Below are 14,627 nucleotides of genomic sequence, written 5' to 3'. Positions count from 1 at the left end.
ATCGGGCGTACGCAGTGCTCAAGAAGGCTAAAAATGGTACCACTTGTGACGTCAAACACCGGGGAAAGCAGTGTAGTTCGCTAAAACCTAAAAGTAAATTTTTTTTCATGGCAATCTTAACAATGTTTACATATTTTCTCTGCGTTTAATAAAAAGAAAGTCGTTTCAGTGTAGGGTATAAAATTATCGCACAAGAAAGTATAAATGAATGACACAGTGATCCACTCCGTTTACGCTGCCGCGGCGCGCCGGGTCAGAAGATGAATGGGGACCGCGGCTGACCATCTCGGCGCCCGCGTTGACTAATATAGTGATTGACTGCTACGTATACAGCAAGCTGAAACTCCCAGGACAAGGTATTAGAACGACTTATTGGCATTGAAAGCAACATCGTTGCATGAATTTCATGATAGCGCCTCTTGTCGGTCGTTTTCTGAACTTATTGACCTCGACAGCTCTGCAACCGAAACTACTAGACTCGACTCGACATTCGTAATGTTACTCGAAACACTAAAGTCGAATACCAACTACTCGATTCGACTCGAATTTTCGAGTACTCGCACATCCCACTATCCAGTAAACGAGGTGTTTTCTGAAAAATAATGGAAATAATCATTTAATTACTAATCTGCATTAATGTTGTCTCCTTCAAAATAGTCCTTAAGAGACATAATGAACTCGTGCCAGCGCTTAAATGAATTGCCAGGGATGTGAATTTGAAAGTAATTTTTGTAGGAACAAGTCTACTTAAAACAAAAAGGTAATAGGTAATTTCCAGTATACGAGGCGTTTTCTGAAAATAATGGAAATTGTAGTTAAATGAAAGAATTATTTATTTATTTATTCGCCTACATTAATGTTGTCGCCGAGAGCGAGGGGCAGGAGGGAAACGGATCATTACAGTATAACCCAGGTTGGTGTAAAATGGACTAGTGCAGTTCGTTGCGGCTTTAGGAGCGCTTCATTACACCATTTCTATTCAAGGCCGTAGAGCTCAGATCCTCAAATTCATAGCGTAGTCATCTTGAAATTTATTGGGTGTATAGACCAAGTTTTTTTCTGAATTTTCCACTATCTCAAATATACATATTTCTCAGCTGAGGAAATGCCTGGGAATTTTTTCAAATTCGAGCGATAGAGAAATATTGATCAGGGCCGAGGGCAGGGAACATTGCTAAAAAACCTTAAAGGTGATAGCAGAAGCTGTAAAATACTTATCGCAAAAACACCTATCGAGCGGAAGGTATGTGTCGTCTTAATTGTGCAAATTCGCGCTCAAGATACGATTCGCGTGGAAGTCTCGCTTTATTTGGTTCATTTTGCGAGGCCAGTCTCCATTTGGGAACATAACTGTCCAACATCGATTTATTTTGGGTATCGTTTGGGCCCTTCGATGGCAGTCAAATATAATCAATGAATCCTTAAATAATCGTCTCTCTTCTACCTTATTTAAATGACCAAGTAGTTCAAATGTGACTGAAATACTTCTATTTAAGCTTACGATGGGATTTTTTCTTGCGCTTTAGCGGTAAGGTTAATCAGTAACTTTTCATTGTATTTTAATATTGCTTCAACCTGCGTAAATGAGTAAAATATGTCTTTCTTTACTTGTTATTCCTTCGGTGAGTTTCTTGTATTTAATCCTCGTAGATCACACGCCTTGCCCTTTTTCTTACGTTATAGCTAATTTAAACAATTTTTCTTAAAGTAATATAGTTTATTTTTACCTTTCTTTAAATTGGGAAATAATATATTTAAAGGGTATTTTTTAGTTCTAAAATGCGTAAGAGTTTTTGCTTTTTACAGTATTTCAACCGAACAGACACAATTGAATAAGTTTGTCTCCTCCAGCTATAGCAAACATCGGCTGAAATCATTTCGCCCTGGGGAAAATTTTTGTCCACGGAAGCGGAGAAATAAGTATCGAAATCGTTGGGAATTTTTATTGTCTCCTCTCGTCAACCGGGTAGGTTTTTTTCTGTTAATTATTTTTGCAGCCGTGGAATGTAAAAGTCATCCAGAAAAAAAAACATGGACCAATTCTTCACAATAGCTCCTGAATCGTTATTTCCCTTCGTTTTTAATAGGTCGTTGAACCATAGTTCGAAAAGGGTGCTTTGCGTGTCAATTATTTTCTGATTGGGGTATTCGTCATTATTTGAGGGAAATTTTCGTTTCAGATAATTGAAAAATTAACTAAAAGAGGAAAATGAGAAAATAATTAACCTATTGCTTTAATTGTATACAATTCCAAGGATACATTTTTTACGTTGAGTTATTTTTCAGTATTTTTATCAAGAGCTTAATAAATACTTATGAATACAGATGTATTCAGTTTCTTACGGATCTGCAAGCACGCTGGCGGACTGTGATGGAAAAATATTTTGTATTGATCTACTCAGTGAAACCTTCATTTTTTATTGCTAAATCCGGCCGGAATTTTTTGTGCTGAAAATATGAATTTGATTATTGATTTAGATGGTCGGTTTTTCTTATATTGTATAATCTGTTTTATTTTCTTAATTTTCCATTCAGAGCCTTTTAAGGTAAGATAGTTTTTGCGTTTGGTACTTCATTTTCTGGAGGTACAATGGGAACACAATGTATTCATATATGCCCAAATTTTGCGCATGAAAATTATTTGATTACTAGTTTTCCCTAATATTTGCTGTTTTCTGGGTTGCTTAGAAATGTTTATGATTGAATATTTGATTTTCGTCTATTTTAGTTCGTTTCTGCGATGTATTTCCAATTGAAGGATGCTTTTATGTTTTTACGACTTGCTTCCCACTTAATCTTTTTATCTCATGGTTAGGCTATCCTTTAATTACGTTAGAAGTCGATTCCAATCGAATGCGGAAGGAGTGCTTAGTTCAAATTTTCCTTTGGCCTCTCCGCAAACCTACAGTTTGGAGGGGTTTACCTTTTGAATCATCTTTTTCCACACTTGCAAACAGTCACGAAGCTAGTGCATCAGATTAGAATTTGATAAAACTAGGAATTTCATTTTAGAGTATTCTTCTTCCCATATGTTGAAATGCAAGGGCCATTCAACCTTTCGCCCGTTAAGGGCTTTAATTTATATTATTTACGAATACGTTTTGACCCAGTTTTCAGTAATTGTGGAGGCTTGAAATACAGAACTTGTCGAACGATAACTTCCAGCGTCTGAAAGAATCACAGTATTTCAGCCATTCGACAGATCAGTGCTGGATATCGAAATATTTAGTGAGTTAAATATCGAAAAAAATAGATAGTTATTTTTAGTCTATAAGGCATGAACTATCTGCACGTGTTCCATTTGGAAGTTGAACGCTCGACGATAATCCCTTGCAGGGAAAGAAATTGCGTAACTTTTTAATTCTTGAAAATGACATGTTTATGTTAGAATTAATTATTTTGCTCTTCATGTGCAGCAGCGTGAAAACTTAAACATCTTATTTTTCGTGCGATTTTTTACGCTCATAAAGTTTACCCATTAAATTTATCGAGCCGAGTATTTTATTTTAATTCATATTATTTTTATTTAATTAATGTTGATTTGAAATTAATCTGCTTACTTACTTAAGCTCACTAGATATTTTTTTCGAAAATCATTCGCCTGTAAATTTATTAATAAATATCTACTAGATCGTGAAACAGAGAACGGAATGAAATTTTCTACGGCAGAGTTGAAATGAGTTGAGAAAGGAAAAGCTCGCAAACACGCACGCGTATCGTAATCTTTAAAACTCCCTGTTTTTTAGATCACGAACAAAATGCTTTAACGCGCAAGAATCCCTGCAATGTTCACGGCTAACTTGAATTTTTTTTACGGATGGCGTAATATTTTCCATAAATTTAAAAAAGAACAGGGGCATTCTTTCCAGATATCCATGCATAGTTTCTTTCCACAAGAGAGATAGTTAAGTTTCACGTAACAGTATACAGCACGAAAATTCCCGGGAAAATACGATAAAGTACGTAGTTATCTCTTTTTATTTCTCTCTCGTTCAGGGGTGAGTGCTCTTCTTTAGCTTTTGAAATGGATGCATCCGAGGAACCGTTAGCCTGGCAAGAATGTTTCAAGAGGGCTTTAGAATGAGCCCTCGAAACATTAAAAAAAGGACTAAGCAGGCATGCAGCACTTTCTAGTGGTTGGGAGAGAAAAATCCGTGGATTTTCGGATATCTGTGGCACTTTTTCAGTGGAAGATCATCATTCTCTCACTCTCCGGAAGCGGGTGGCGCTTGAAATTTTTCGCACGCTTATTAAGCTCTCTCTTGTTTTCAACGTGAGGAACGAGGAAATGCAAGCATTAGAAAAAATAAAAGTTCGTTTTATTTTCAAACAACTGTCGAGTTTAATGCAATTTCCGCTCGTTTACTCTTTTACTCCGGGGTAAGTTGAGTTCATTCTATTCCTTTTATTTTGTTTTTCTCTCTCTCGAGTTGCTAACCAAAGAATTTCACAAATATTTCGAAGTTCACGTGACGGTACCAACTACCTTCGCGAATTGTTGCGGACCTCGAAATTTATTCTTTGTTAAACTAGTTGAACTTATTATTAATCCCAAGGCTAAGCTGGTATCATCACATGAACTTCGGAAGTGAATTACCTAGAATTGTAAGATTAATATGAATGATTTTTAAGTGTACCGGGACTATCCACGGTGATCACTATGCGGAGTCAACGGCAATGAATGACGCTATGATAGCTTCACTGAAAAAAATATACTCGACCGAAAATTGGGGTGTCCGGGGTTCGAACCCTGGTGAAGACGAACGATATTTTATCTGGAATTTTCGCATAATATGAATAAATTGTAATGATGATGTAAACATAAAAATGATAATAGCTAAAATTGAAAGAATAATGTGAATGATGGCGAAGAAATGAATTTGCGATTTAGAAAATCTCGGGCCAAATTTTCACTCCTAATGTTTCTCCGTTCTAATTCAAACGCAATTTTTGTGTGTAGTATTTCGTAGTCTCATCGATTTGTAGTATCTCATCGGTGGAGGATCAACATTATTTCTTTGAGCGTGTGATAGTTGAAGGTTTCATCACTAATTTAGCTCTAAAGGAATTTAGCGAGTAATTTCTCCTGATTTCAACGTGTGTAGCGAGGAAATGCAAGAATTTAAAATAATGAAGTTTCTTTTTTTATTTTTTTTTCAATCAACTGCCGAGTTTAATGCTGTTTCCGCTCGCATACTCTTTTGCGCTGGGGTCAGTTGAGTTCATTCTATTCCTAACATTTCGTTTTTAACCGCTCGCCTGAGTACGAGTTACTAACCGAAGAATTTTTAAAAAATATCCGAAGTTCAAGTGATGATACCACCCACCTTCGCGACCTCAAAATTCACTCTTGTTTTGAGCCTCAAAATATACTCTTTGTTAAACTAGTTCCACGAATTCATCAAGGTTTTTCTCAAGTTGAAATTTTTAAAGAGAATAATGGTGTGTTTGGCTAAGCTCGCAGAAATACTTGCTGAATATTTTGTGTTGCTGAGTTTACGGAAACGGATTAAAATATTTTTGAAGGAGGGAGTAAATAAAGAATGGCCAAGATTTTATGACCGTAGTTTTATAGCTATAGACACAAACTTTTGGCTTTAAAATGATTGAAGAGGAATTTTGCGTACAATATGAGTAGAGGCTATGAAATCAATTTGTATGTTAGAAATTATTGGGGCTGTATAGCGTTAATTTTAATATGCATGCATCGCAATTTCTGGATACTGTCGTAGTCTATACTTTTTTCAGGCTCTCATCATGACAAAAAGTTGCTAACCGTATTATTTCATAAATGTTCTTAATACTTGTGATGACACCACCCACTTTCTCTCATTATTGTCGTTAAAATTATTTTTTAAACCTATTATTTCCACGTGTTTATTAGGTAACTTTGAAATAGCCCACAGGAATACATCTGAATAGGTTTTGTCCCGGACTTAAAATAAACAGATAAAGAATAAACACATGAGAGTATGTTGAAAGAAGAATGATGATTATCATTCTTCTTTCAACATTCTCTCATTGACAAGTAAACGATCGCCTTTGTTTTATGGGAAAAGGTGCCAGGTTTTAGCTTAAAAAATGAATAGCTGTAAGAATAATAGTAACGGTGGCAAATAAACGGATTTGGCTGACATTTTTATGGATACAATTCACTTCTCGCGGCTTTCCGTTTTAGATCACGGAGCACAATTTTCAGTTAGTACGTTATTCTTTACAATGCGTAGGCTCTCTACAAGAGTTTCGAGGGAATGTATCAAAAATTATTTTAAGTTCGTTTTATGGAACAAATACCGAAATTCTCTTCTTGCCACTCTCGTAAGCTCTTACTCCATGGTTAGCTGAGCGGATTCTATTCCCAATATTTAATTATCCTTCCTCACGGAGAAGCACAAGCGGTAAACCAAAGAATTTCACAAATTTTCCAAGGTTCACGTCATGATGGCAGGTCATCCGTGAACATTCAACTCAGCTTTGAACAGTATAGGAATTCTCGCGCGTTGAATTATCACATTTTAAAGATAAGCCACACCTGTGTGCTTTGTTTCTCGCTTCAAATCGTTTCAAATTTACTCGTAGGATAATTCGTATAATTCTGTTTTATGATCTCTTTAAAAATCTTTAAAATTTCCGACGAAAGAGTTTTTATAAAAATCAGTGGGTTTGCGCTTGTTATCGGATTAATTTCAAAGGAATTACTTGGCTCGATGAGTTTAATGGCTAAATTTAATGAGCGTGTAAAAACATCGTAAGCGTATTCAAGTTTTCGGGCTATTAGATACGAATGGTAAAGTAATTCAAAGAAAAACATATGTTTATCAAGAATTATTAAGCAACTTAAAATATTTCATGAAAGGGATTAAAGTTTTTAAAATCTGTTTAAAAAAGTAGATTTCAATGTTTCTTATAATTTTTCAACCAGGCAAATGGCCTACTTGTAGCGATTTAATAATATTAACAGCAACAAAAAATAATATTCATCGAGTGTTCCATATCCACTATAGGTAAAACGGAATACGTGCTCATAGTTCATGCCTAATGGACTTAATATAAGTATCTATGTATTTCGATATTCGATCCAGCATTAATCTACCGATTGAGGTTTTTACTCTCAGAAATTTCTCCGTCAACATTAATCTTTTTAAACTTGTTTCTATATGTTAATTCGCATGATTTTGCTGTCGTTGTACATGTTGGTGTTCCTGTAACTCGGAGAAAATGCAACAGAAATCCATGCTATGTTGTTCTTTTAATCTAATTTTACTGATCCGGATGAAAGGTATATATTTGCTGAATAGGGTGATGGAAAAATACTGATGGTTGGGGAAGCAATGACCTTGGTTTAACGAGAAGAGACCTCATTGAATTTTAACCAGAAGAGAGTTCCACACAAAAAGACGAATGCACTTCATCGATATAGCATACATGCTGGATAGTTTTTGTACATACTTAAATTTAATCATGCGGATGAAAGATATGTATTTGAAGGAAAGGGTGAGAAGAAAATACCTATGGCCAGGGAAACAATGATCGTGGTTTAATCAGAAAAGACCCAAGATTTCCACCTAATAAAAAAACTGATCAACTTCATCGGAATGGCAGAAATAAAACATTTATTTAGTTTTTGTAGCCTTAATATGATGGGCGAATAATTTATTGCATTTTTAAATCGAATTGTTAGATAAAAGCGTGTGATGGTGAAGAAATGAACTAAGCCCTTGACATAGTTTACATTTTATTCTACTGTCCTAGTTTCACCGTTCTAATGCATGGAATCCAATTAATGGTTAGCTAACAACTATCGTTAGCTCTGTAATGCGGTTAACTTTGGGTGAGCTGCTTCAATTATGCTCATTGTCGACCAACTGTATTAACACTTTAAGTGCCGGTTACTAATTTAAAAGCCTTACTGAAAAATCCAGCCATTTTTACTAAATTCGTATGTTTTTTAACACATCAAAACTATACTTATGACAATGTGTATTCCAATAAAAATGAACTTTTCTCTTGTTAGTGAATGAGTTTAATAAAATTTATTGCTAACTTTTAAATATATAATTTAACAATGAAAACCTACTGTTTTTGAAAAATAAAAAAGTTGCAAAAAATGATGCACTGCCATAAAATGCATATTATTTTATATGACGCTCAATTTGAACTCTTTAAACCAAGGAAATCATAAAAAAATCATTGTTCCAAGCAAAGCATTCAAAATTCCGGATGACAAAAAGGTTCACTGCACCCTCAACGAACGGTTCTTTCCTCCAAAGAATGTGGGCTAAGATAAGGGTAGCTACAGAGGAATTTTCGTCCTCAAGACTTAAAGTGAACTCTTTTTCCATCGGGGAGTTGATTTTTGAAATAACAGAACCACTAAGTGGTAAACGGGAAAAGTAACACGGGCGAAATATTACGGATTCACGCAAACAAAGCCAATAAAATAGAAATACGTAATGGCAGTCTTCAGAAAGAATAACAGGACGTAATATTACTTCCATGGCACGAAAAGTGTTAAATGACATACCGAGTTGCTTTCTAGCCCCGCATATCCATTTCAGCAACTGCCAAGATGGGCTCTAACAGATGTTGCACCAAGGATAGTATTACGTTGCTTAATTGACGCCTACTCGAGATGAGTGCTGGCGGAGTTGCCTCACGCGGTCAAGTTTATTAGCGTGAAGGCAGTAAATTCAATGGTACTTGAAAAAAATATTTTTTAACCTGAAGAGTCTAAATAAGCTGTATATTACCACTTGTTGGAGTGATTACTGTAATATCTAGGTTGAAAATTCATTTTGGCTATTTTAAAGCGTTCCCTTCATTTTCATTCTAATTATTTATGTGTAAAAAAGGTGTTAGTGAAAGGAGCAGAACGTATTCAATCCGACGCATAAAACGCATTTCATTCGAGCATATGTTTTATTCAATGACGCGATATTCTACATGCCTAAAAATTTCCCCTAAGCTTCGACGAGTAAACCAAGATCCGAGTTACTGTCTTCTCCTAGCGATGAGGTCGAGCCTTTTCTATCGCACGGCTCTCTCCGATTGCATTAGTATTGACGTTTTAAACTTTACTATGCAATCATATTGCTATTACATGTTCATACAGGGTAATTGGAGAACTTGTGAGCAATCCTCTCTTCAAAATATCCTTTTTTCCTTTTCCCTGCCTCTATGTTAAATTTGAAATTTGAATCTCTAGAAAGTAAGTCTTAAAATTGAAATGCAAGTTTGGCCGACGTTACAGTTTTTAAATTAACCATCATCAGAGCTTGAATTTAGAAGTGATAAATACCTTTGACACGTAAGCATAAAAAAAGGTTTCAATAATGATTTTTACGACGATAATAATAAAAAAATTTATTTAATTTATTTTAATTATTTAATCAATCGTAAATTAAAGAATAAGAGGAGACTAGAATTTTGACCTGCCTCTTTTGCAATGCTTATTGATGGTAACTAAGCTCATGCAATTTATAGTTTCCTGTAAATTTCGATTAATTAAATAATAATAAAAGTTACTTATAATATCTATTCTGATTATTTATTACAACTATTTATGGTTTTGGAAATATATACCATTCTTTTGAACAATCTTTTTGTTACATTATTTTCAGTAGGTATCTATAATTTTGCTACTTTCTAATTTGAAAGTGTGGATATGGTTTAAACAGTAGTTTGCGAAGGCACATAGTTTCTATTTGTTTGTATTATAGTTACCCCAAAGGAAGTGAGCGGTTGATTGCAGTTCTGACTAATAGCGCACGTAATTGAAGCATGCATTCAATGCTGCAGAATGCTACGCGAAGGAAATGTTGATTCAGCAGAGCCTACTACGCTTGTGTACCACTCAATGAAAGCTAATACAATGAGCTAATGTTTGCGGATGTGACTCGAGAGAAGACAGTAATTAGGGAAAGGTATTGCCGAGTCGTCTTAAATACCAAGGCATTTTCCAGGGCGGAGCGCACTTTAGATACGCTGCTTGCAACCAAAAAGCCTACCTGGAATCAGACGTAGAAAAAAATAAATGCTCCAAATTCATTTGTTCCGGAAAGCAAACGACTTTCGAAGGTGATTCCATCTCACGAGTTGCGTTTCCCTTGTTCTTTGTTTGTCGTGGAGTACTATTTCCTTTGCAAGCTTCAATTGAAATTCAATTTTGGTAACGAATATTACTTAACCCACTTCCGCCCACCGTAATCGTGTTGCTGCACCACACCGTTCTGGGAAAATAAGGGTCTTGAAGATAAACGGTGCACTGTTTTCTTTTTAAATTATTAGCAATATGCTCTTTTGTGTTTTTTTTAACCTAATCCGTCTCTTGGTTTATTTTTTAAGCTCGTAGCATTTATATCACGAGCTGAAATTGATCGAAATTTCAATTAAGACGCCTACTGTCTGTAGAAAAAAGATGCAATTGAAACAGTTTTGTATTTTTAAAAGTTCTATAGCAATACTATTTTTACTTAGAAGTAAAAATAGTATTGCAATTACTTAGAAGTAAAAATAATATCGCAATATAAAGCTATTTTTTACTAAAAAATTTTTCCTCGCAAACAATTTGTTTGTTAATTTTAGTTCCATAAATTTCTCCGTATCTCAATGTGTTGCCGTGATTTTTTTATCATTCTCCTTCCTTTTAATGGTCGCCAATCTGCCATTTGATTTTTTTGACCACTTCTATGGTATCTTCTGATTATTTCTAGGGAAACGATTGTAATTATTTTTTGTACTTTGGACTTATAACTTGTACGATATACAATATCTCCAGAATACTTTCTGATCTCGCGTGCCTATGGGAAAGAAGGGTTATGAGAAGAATATGAGAGCCAGTAAGAACTTTTAAATCTGTTTAAAATAATTTGAGCATAATTTTATAGACGCCAACCTACCCAGGACTATTGGATACTTTATTTTCTATCCATAATCTCAGTCCTGTAATATGGGTCAAGAAAAAAGGTCTATGCTTGATTTCATAAAAATTGAATGCGGACTTAAAAACTGTCACTTTTTAGACGCAATATCGCTTCCACGAGTCGTTTGCTAGGAAATATTTTAAATCCTTTATTTTCATCAATCTTTGAACTGCGAGGCGTGTTTTTAAAGTAAGTACCGTTTTGACATTAAAAAAAAACAAGTAAAGTTTTTCCAAACATAATTTATTCACTTGAAAGGCCATACTTTACTATACTTTTCTACATAATTCCCATTACTATTGAGGCATTTATCGTATCTTGGGACCAGCTTTGGTTTGCCATCGTCAAAGAAGCTTGCCGCCTGATAAGACAACCACTGCTTCACGGTCGTTTTCACTTCGTCATTTTTGGCACCCAGTGTGAACACAATTTCCGATAATTTAAACGTTCGGACACAATTTCGTGAAGAACACTTCTTGAGACAGCAGGAAACTTTTCAGCTAAGGACGAAATGGTGAATCGTCTGTTCTCTTTCACTATACAGTCCACTTTTTGAATCAGTTCATCGGTAATGACTGAAGGTCTCCCACTTCGTTCCTCGTCGTAAATGTTTGTGCGGCCATCTTTAAAGGCCCTAACCCATTTCCGCACCATTCCACCACTCATAATGTTTTCACCATACACTTCACTGATTTGGTGATGAATGTGAAGCAGTGGTTGTCTAATCAGGCGGCAAGCTTCTTTGACGATGACATACAAAAGCTGGTCCCAAGATACGATAAATGCCTCAATAGTAATGGGAATCATGTAGAAAAGTAGAGTAAAGTATGGCCTTTCAAGTGAAAAAATTATTTTTGGAAAAAATTTACTCGTTTTTTTATGTCAAAACGGTACTTACTTTAAAAACACGCCTCGTATCTGCGACGAAATCGACTGGGAAATATTTTTAAATTCCTTATTGCCCATACTATATGCGAAGAAATTGCTTGGACGTCTGCTATGGAGTAAAAGAAACGTCAAAGTTGTAATTTTTGTGAATGCTTTGGACATCTATTGATCAAATTGAAATCATGGAGTGCATCCTTGCTACGATGCAAAAGGGATACCTTTCATATATAGCAATCAAACGTCTGCACGGGAGACCACAAGGATTAACGAATGTTAAAAGATCAGGGATTTTCTTTGATCGTAGCGGAATCGTCAGAGGCGACGTTCATTTTTTTTCGCAGGAATACCTTCCTTCCGTTTCGGTGCAGAATTCACCCGGCAACAATGAATCTTCACTTTCACTACATTACCCCGGCAACGAGCGTAATGACGTAATTAAGATGCTCCTCACTCGTTCTTGTCGAACGGTCGAGGGTATTATAATGCGAATAAGGAAAGGCATTTCTCATTCGTGAAATACCCTTTCTCATCGGCGCGTAAAGGGTCATCATTTTCCCCCATCTAGTGCCCTTTTTCCCTATCGACGTTCCACTCGGGAAAGGTCTTTCGCGAGAATCGAATTAACTGCCCAATTTAACGTCATTGCTCTCGACGCGAAAGGCCCCTTATACACCTATCTCTACCCAACCACCCCCCCCCCCTCGACAATCGATCGGAAATGTGGCTCATTTTCGCGGTAATCGTCTTTCGCAACGAAGGCTATTCAGAACGGAAAGCTCGGAGTGAAATGGTGGGTGGGTGAGGGTTGGGGGGAACCACGGAATGTAGAATCGGCAACATCGCAAGAGTTTAATGTACTGTGAGTGCGAATCATTTATTTATGGGCGATCGTCCTCACTTCGGAAAGGGAAGGAGAGAGAATAATCGTTTGACAGGCGAAAGGGGACTGCATAGAGGAGGCCCAATTCCATTCCATGTAAGGCTGATTTCTGTTGCCATTTCGGTCGCATTCTAATGGGCTTTCAAAAATGCCCGCGGCGCGGTGATGAGTGCAATACGATCCCATTACCTATACCCATTATTTTGCAGTGCAATGTTTGACTGTGCGAGGAACAGCATTGAAGAGTCATGAATTCGATAAGTAACGTCATCGTGAATGTAAATTTCGATTGAGAACCCCAATTATATCTTATATCCCCTTGAAACTCGGATCAATTTGTCCGTCAGCGACGCGAGTGGCGACCACTGTAAACTCATTTTAGGGTGGGCAATGGGACACGTGTCCCCCCGGTACGCTTAAGAAAGAGACAGGATTTTTAATATGGCTATCATTACGTTCGTTTTGCTTAGTGTATTATGTAGCCTCAATCGCTTAATATTATATTAATAGCTATCGTATTAAAATAAAGAGAATATTTCGTACAGTAATTGCTGCATGCTGTTTTTAATCTCAAATACGAGAAGTCCGTTTGCCTGTCATAACGTTGTGCCGCCCGAGAAAAAATCCAGATAAGCATATGGTCGCATGAAATACAGCGTGAGAACACACCGTTGTTGTAGCCTTGGAACACGCAACAACATTGTACTTTTATTCGTCTGCGCGCTACCCACGTAGAGGGTATTCAAATGAGGGTAAGTACCAAATGACATCGAAAATAGTTGGGAATTTAATACGAAGCTTTAAGTACGTCAATATTGCACGTTTGCTTATTTTTCCTGCCGGAATCTCATTCCTGTAATATGGATCGTGAAAAAAAAGTTTTTGCTTCATTTCATAGAAATTGACTGCGAGACTTAGAAAATGTATTGTTTTTTAGTTTCCGGATGTATTATCGCTTCCACGTGCCGTTGAATATGAAATATTTTTTTTTAATTCCGTTATTTTCATGCTATCTGCAACGAAGTTGTTGGGACGCCAGATATGGAGCACAAGTAACGGCATTATTGACAGTTTTTGTGAATGTTCTTTGACCTCCATTGATCAAACACAAATAATTTGATACATCATCGTTTCCTGGATACGTTGTCAAAGGGATGCCTTTCTTATTCCGATATTTCAGTCTCTCGGCAATTCCCTTCTTGGTAATACAGGAAATACCTCTGATAAACTTGACGCACTTTCTTCTGCTCGTTGGTCTGAGAAAGCAAGACATCGTTTCATTAGACGAGGAATCTACGCTGTCTGAGACTTTGTTAAACGCTAATTAGTTTAGTGCATGATATTCGGTAGAAAGCTTGGATTCCTAATGAGCGATTCCTATTGACATTTAGAAGAGGAAACATGGGCCTTTTGCTTCATCTAGTCTTATTTGACTCTTTTGATGCTTGGATTAGAAATGTCGCATTGGAGGTAAGATACGGTCGTGAGCGAGACAAACTTAGCGTTTTCACATGTAAAGCATCCGTTAGCTTTAGTTAAAAATTCCTTTTTCAAGCGCTTAATCGTGATATCAGTATGCTTACGTTATTCGTAGCGCTTATTTTTTTCCAATAGTTTAGTTAATATTATTCAATTTGATACGGGTTTATACATGGAGTATTATTAAAATTAGACATTGCAATATTTCCACTCATAGTTTTATTCTTACACGACGCGTTTCGTCGTTACAAACGGTATTATCAAGAGTAAAAAGGTCTTAAAGCACCAAGATATATAAGGAGTAACCCTTTAGGACCTTTTCACACTTCATAATGTCGTTTGTAACGACGAAACGCGTTGTGTAATAATAAAATTATAAGTGGAAATATTGCAATGTCTCATTTTAATAACATTACCAACTTCCACCACATCGTGCCTGGCATCATACAAGTTATACA

At 36.2% G+C, this 14,627-nt stretch overlaps 1 protein-coding gene across 1 annotated transcript in view; it reads right to left on the bottom strand.

Moving 5' to 3' along the window:
* Positions 1–14,627, bottom strand: part of LOC124164957 (protein no-on-transient A) — a 497,391-nt gene that overhangs the window by 419,277 nt on the left and 63,487 nt on the right. The gene's annotated exons all lie outside the window — the stretch shown is intronic.

The sequence above is a fragment of the Ischnura elegans genome, chromosome 9, assembly GCF_921293095.1.
Source record: "Ischnura elegans chromosome 9, ioIscEleg1.1, whole genome shotgun sequence".
NCBI classification, from domain to species: Eukaryota; Metazoa; Arthropoda; class Insecta; order Odonata; family Coenagrionidae; genus Ischnura; species Ischnura elegans.
The sequence above is the reverse complement of the archived record's forward strand: the minus strand, read 5'-3'. Positions and strand labels throughout refer to the sequence as shown.